Source organism: Triturus cristatus, chromosome 10 (genome assembly GCF_964204655.1).
Source record: "Triturus cristatus chromosome 10, aTriCri1.1, whole genome shotgun sequence".
Taxonomy (NCBI): Eukaryota; Metazoa; Chordata; class Amphibia; order Caudata; family Salamandridae; genus Triturus; species Triturus cristatus.
Genome location: NC_140593.1, coordinates 1,092,892,503 through 1,092,898,502, shown reverse-complemented (window position 1 = coordinate 1,092,898,502; position 6,000 = coordinate 1,092,892,503).

Sequence of the window (6,000 nt, the reverse complement as noted above, 5' to 3'; positions counted from 1 at the left end):
ATATGACAAGTAGGTCTTGCAGATCATTCAGAAGGGGCATTCTCTTCCTTTCCTTTCTTTTCCTCCTCCCATTCTGCCAAATCAAGGACGGCTGGTGGAGGATCATTTAGTATTGCTCCAAGAGGAAGTAACAGCTCTCCTGGCCAAGAGAGCTATAGCGAGGGTCCCGGATTCAGAAGTAGGCAGGGGCTGTTATTTCTGATACCTTTTGCTTCCAGAAAGAACAGAGTTGAGGCCCATTTTGGATCGTCGGACCGTCCATCTCTTCCTCAAGAAGGAGAAGTTCAAGATGCTTACTTTAGCTCAGGTCTTGTCTACCCTAGAACAAAAAGACTGGTTGGTAGTGTGTGACCTGCAGGATGCGTATTTTCAAATCCCGATCCTGCCGGGCCACAGGCATTACCTGCAGTTCAAGGTGGGCCATGAGCACTTTTACCGTCCTCCCCTTCGGCTTTACCAGTGCCTCTCGGGTGTTCACCAAGGTGATGGTGGTGGTTGCATCTCATCTATGCAGGTTAGTGGTGTCAGTCTTCCCCTACCTCGACGACTGGCTGTTGAAGACGTCCTCGCCCCAGGCTGTCTTCTCCCACTTTCAGACTAAGGCGAACCTCCTACATTTGCTGGGGTTCTCTATAAACGTGCCGAAGTCGCACCCGACTCCTTCTCAGACGCTCCCTTCCATCTGGGCTGTTCTTGACACAGTGTCGTTTGGGGCCTATCCTCACGAACAACGAGTCCAGGATATTCAGGTGATGATACCATTGTTTCAGCCTCTATCCTGGATTTCGGTGAGACTGACACGGAGGCTGCTGGCTCTCATGGCCTCCTGCATCCTGTTAGTAAAGCATGCCAGGTGGCGTATGCGGGCTCTGCAGTGGGACCTGACGTTCAAGGGGGTACAGCATTGGGAAATCTCTCCGGCGTGATCCAGATCTCAGAAGGAACTGCGAGAGATCTGCATTGGTGGTAGACAAACCACGATTGGGTCAACAGTAGACCCCCTCTCCCTCTCCCAACCAGATCTCACAGTTGTGACAGATGATCACTTCTGGGATGGGGCGGCCACCTGGGAGAGGTGGAGATCAGGAGACACTGGCCTCTCGCAGAATCGAGGGCCCACATCAATTTGTTGGAGCTTAGAGTGATTCGGTTGGAATTGAAGGCATTTCTTCCATCTGTCAAGGGGAAGTTAGTGCAGATGTTCATGGACAACACCACCACCATGTGGTACTGCAACAAGCAGGACGGGGTGGAGTCGAGGACCCTTTGTTGAGAGGCCCTGTGTCTGTCTGGACATGGCTGGAACAGCAGGGCATAACCCTGGTGATTCAATACTCTGAATGCCAGGGCGGACAGACTCAGCCATCGATGCCTAGCAGATCACAAATGGCATCTCCAGTCGTAAGTGGCGCAAGGTCTCTTTCAGCACTGGGGAGATCCTTGCTTAGATTGGTTTGCCGCCAAAGAGAACGCTCGGGGTCAGCAATACTGTGCGCTGGATTTTCCAAGGTGGCTATGGCTCAGCGACGCCTTTCGTCGCAATTGGAGCTCAGGCCTGCTGTACGCCTTTCCGCCTATACCACTCCTGCCCAAGGTTCTGAAAATCAGGAATGACAGGGCCAAAGTCATTCTTGTGGCTCCGGACTGGGCGAGGAGAGTGTGCTATCCAGAGCTTCTGAAAATGCGAATTGATCCTCTGATCAGGCTGCCCCTTTGGGAGGATCTTCTGTCACAGCTGCAGGAAAAGATCCTCCAATCGAACCTGTCAACTCTTCGCCTCCATGCGCGGAGATAAAGCAGCGGCAGTTGATGGCTTTTGACATTCCTCCTGCAGTGTGCAGTGTTATTTTGGCGGCCCTCCACTAAGATGGAATACACTTGCAGAGGTTTGTATTATACTGTACAGAAAGGTCTATTGACCCGCTTTCTGCTTCTCTTTCCACTGTTCTATTCATTCTAACCCTTGCCCAGCAGGGCTCTGATTTGGGCACTCTTAAGGGTTATCTTACTGCTCCATCCGCTTTTTTGCGGCTGCTAGACCAACCCTCTCTCTTTAGGTCTCCAACTGTAAATAGGTTTTTTGAAGGGGCTGGCTCACTTGTTTCCGCCCACGACCCTTGTTATGCCGCAGTGGGACCCTAATTTGGTCCTCACTTTTCTTATGTGTGCTCCTTTCGAGGCTCTGCACAGTTATCCCTTCCGGCTGCTTACAATCAAGACTGCCTTTCTAGTGGCGATAACATCTGCCCGGAGGGTTAGTGAGTTGCAGGCACTATCTTGTACACCTCCCTACATGATGCCTTTTCCAGACAAAGTGATGCTTCATTTTTGCTGAACGTGGTGATCCCATTCCATCTGGGTCAGTCTATCATGCTGCCCACCTTCTTTACTTCCCCGCATCCCTCTAAGGAAGAGGACCGCCTCCACCACCTGGACCCAAAAAGAGACTGTCATTCTACCTTGACCGCAGAAAAGAGTTCCGGGTGGATGACCAACTCTTTTTGGGGTATGTGGAAACTAAGAAGGGTCGGGCAGTGTAGAAAAGGACCATCTCTCGCTGGGCTATTCTCTGCATTAGGTTCTGCTATGCCATGGCTAAGAAGCAGCCCCCTGAGGGATTAAGGGCCCATTCCAACAGGGAAAAGACAGACTACAGCCTTGGTTTGGGGTCTTCCAGTCTGGACATCTGTCAGGCAGCAACGTGGGCATCTTTGCATACATTTGCTAAGCACTACTGCTTTGACCGTCAGGTCCGCAGGGACAGGCATCTTGCTTGTTCAGTCCTGCGGGACTTCCTAGTGGGAGTAACTGGTCCGCAACCCACCGCCGGGAGAGTATGGCTTGGGTATCTAATTGAAAGGTAGGGAATCTGCAGCTAGAATTCTCTATCAGATGAACAATTTACTTACCTTTGGTAATGCATTATCTGGTAGAGACGATATCTAGCTGCACATTCCTTACAGGCCCAGCCATGCCTCCCCTTTTTGCAGACCGATTTTGTTAGGGAATAGGGTTACTCCCTTTTTCAGGGCCCTAGATTGCACACGTTTAAGTCAGTTACTTCGTGGCTCTGCGCTTCAGGCGGGATAAAAACGAAAAGTACTGATGTCCCTACGCCTGGGTGGCGCCTATATAGATGATATGACATCATAACCGATGCTAATGACGATGTCACGAGGAGCTGAACAGAGCCACCAGATGGCGTGTGCAAGGGGTATTGCTCGAGCAAAAGTTTCTGGATCCAACCTGAAGCCTGGGCAATTCAAAGGTAAGGAATCTGCAGCTAGATATTGTCTCTACCAGATAATGCATTACCAAAGGTAAGTAACTTGCTCATTTTGCATAGATGTTTTCAACAGAATTAGGAAAGCAAAAGCTTTTCGGAACCGTTCGTACAGTATGGATTGTGACCAGATCTATGTTTGAGGTAAGCAGGTTTTCTAGTTCCTCCAAATTTAGCTTGTTCCAAGGTCGATAAGATTATTTTAGTTAAGGGTGAGTTTGGGAATCTGGTGTTGGAAAGCAAAAAGGAAGTGGTCTGATCAAGTGACTGAAGTAATTGTTTGGAGCGTGACTAGATCTGGGTTGGTGAAGAGGATATCTAATGTGTGTCCAGTTATGTGTGTGGGATTGGGAACAAGCTGTTGTAGGTTGTGTGCCTAGGCCAGTGAGAATGGGTCTGGGGTGTAGCATATTTGGTTTGTCAAAACATATGTCGAGGTCACCAAGGATGAATATGTTTTAGTATTTTGTAAAAAGGTTAGCGGTTATATTTAGCAATGTGTCTAGTAATGCTGCATTGCTAGGTGGTGGCCTGTAGAGAAGGAGAAAATAACATGAAAAGGAAGTGGTAGGTTTCCATCTGACAAAGAGGGTCTCACATCCTTGTAAAGAAACATTGTAAGATTTGGTGATATTTGTTGTTTCTTTAAATAGGATTGGTAAGCAGCCTCCATTTTTTCCTATGCAATTTTGTGTTGCAGTTTGATATCCTGGTGGAACAGCTTCATGTAATACTGGTGCCATAGCCTCCCGACCCATTATTGAGTTATGAATAGTAAGTCAGTTTCTGTGTCTATCAATAGGTCAAATATGTGGTAATTGTTTTCTTTTTTAAATGGAACAAGCATTTATCAGTAGGCAGTCTAAAGAATTTTTGTTAGCGGTGGTGTGAGTTTGTGCTGTAGGGGGATGAGTTCTGGTTGGCGTGCTCTGGATGGTGTTGTTAACTGTTGGAGAAGAGAGACAGTGTTGTGTTTATCAATATCTTCCTCCAAAATGCTTACAAGATTTTTGGGGGGTCTGGTTGTGTGGGTGGTGGTGAGTGTGCTTGAAACTGAGGGGTTGGAGTGTGGAGTTGTGTGCGAGAGGTAGGTTTATTTTGCAATAGACAGGGGGGGTGCGAGGTTATGAAGAGTGCTGTGGAGTGCTTTTCTTTAGCATATTTTGGAGTTTGAAGATGTATGGGTGAGGGCTGGTGGGGATCATGGGGTATGACTGAACTGAGCAATGGACGATGGATGTGCGAGTGTGGTTGTTTTGTGGTCGATTGAGTGGTGTTTTTGTTGCATTGGGAGTGTGAGGTAGAGATGGTTTGAAAGGTGTAATATTTGTTCTACTGGTATTCAGAGAAGAGTCGATGTGTGTAGCTATGTTAAGATAGGGAGTATTTGAATGCGTGAGATTTTTTGTAGTTAAAATTTGCATGCATGTGTGGTCTTGCTTCAGTGTAGTATTATCTGGTCTGCTGGTAGTGACTTAAGATGTAGGATTAAAGTGATAGAGATTTATTAGCTGAGTATGTTGCAGGAGAAGGGGGTGGGGTTGTTTTTGAGAGTACAGAGTCTGTGTAGTGTGATGGTGGGAAACAAATCGTTTTGAAAGATGGTTGTAAGCTGGGTAGGGGTGATTGTGCATTATTGGTGGAGGAAAGTGTTGAAAGAGTGTATCCATTGGGTGTGTTTGAGAATAAAAAGAAGGCTGTGTGTTCAGGTGATAGGATACAAAGTTGAAGGAAAGGTTTAGAGGGGGTGCTAGGAGAAGGTAGACAGTATTGAAAGTGTTTTGTTTGGAAAGTGAAAGATTTTGAGAGGTTAGACATGTGAGTGTTGTGTTTTATTGGTATGTAAGCCAAATGTGTCTTTGCTTGTGCTATAGTACAGAGTGTTGATTTCTGTAGTAGTATGTGGCGATAAGGGTATATACACATGGGTAGAGTTTGGTGAGTGAGTGAAAGGTTGAATAACCTTGTTCGTTGCTGGAGGCTGGTGTCTGATTTGAGCTAGTGTGCACAGATATTTGCGGCAGTGTCAAGAAGTATGCTTGTCGGATGTGAAGCAGGCAACATCTGTCGTTTGGCCTTAACAGGTGATGTCCTTCTCTTCTCTGCTCTTACCTTAGAAACCCTGGGAAGGGGGTGGTTTGTAAAGGCTGGTGGTGAGGTCAGTTTACTCTGTCAGCCTCTTAGGCTCACCTGCAGGCCCAGCCACAGGCAAATGAGTGCACTTGGAGAAAGGATTTGTGCAACTCTCTAATCCACAAGCTGTGCCTGGAGAGCAGGTAGGAAGAGGGAACTGGAGAATGGGAGAAGGCAGGAAAATGGATTTTCAAGCAGTAAAGATTTTTTTAATGGCAGGCGGAAATGCAAAAAAAAAAAAATCACCAACTTTTACAATGCCACTTTTAGAAACAAACAGTTACACGGTTTAGCAACACAAGTGCTAACCATTAGCTCTAAACAAGGGATACACTGCTTTTGGGCTGAAAGGCAGACTCGGGGAGCCAGCAGGGCCCTGTAAGTATAGAGTAAAGCGACCAGAGAGAAAAGATGGGCAAGCAAAGGAAGACAGTGGCTGCAAAAAGAGAAAGCAGAGGAAATGGAGGGGGGGCGGCAGGGGTGCAGAGCGGGATTAGAGAGGAAAAAGGGTTGCAGAGCGGAGGATAAAGAAAGGAAGACAGAGGAGAAGGATTTTACAGGCTTTAATGCAAAAAATGTTTTTG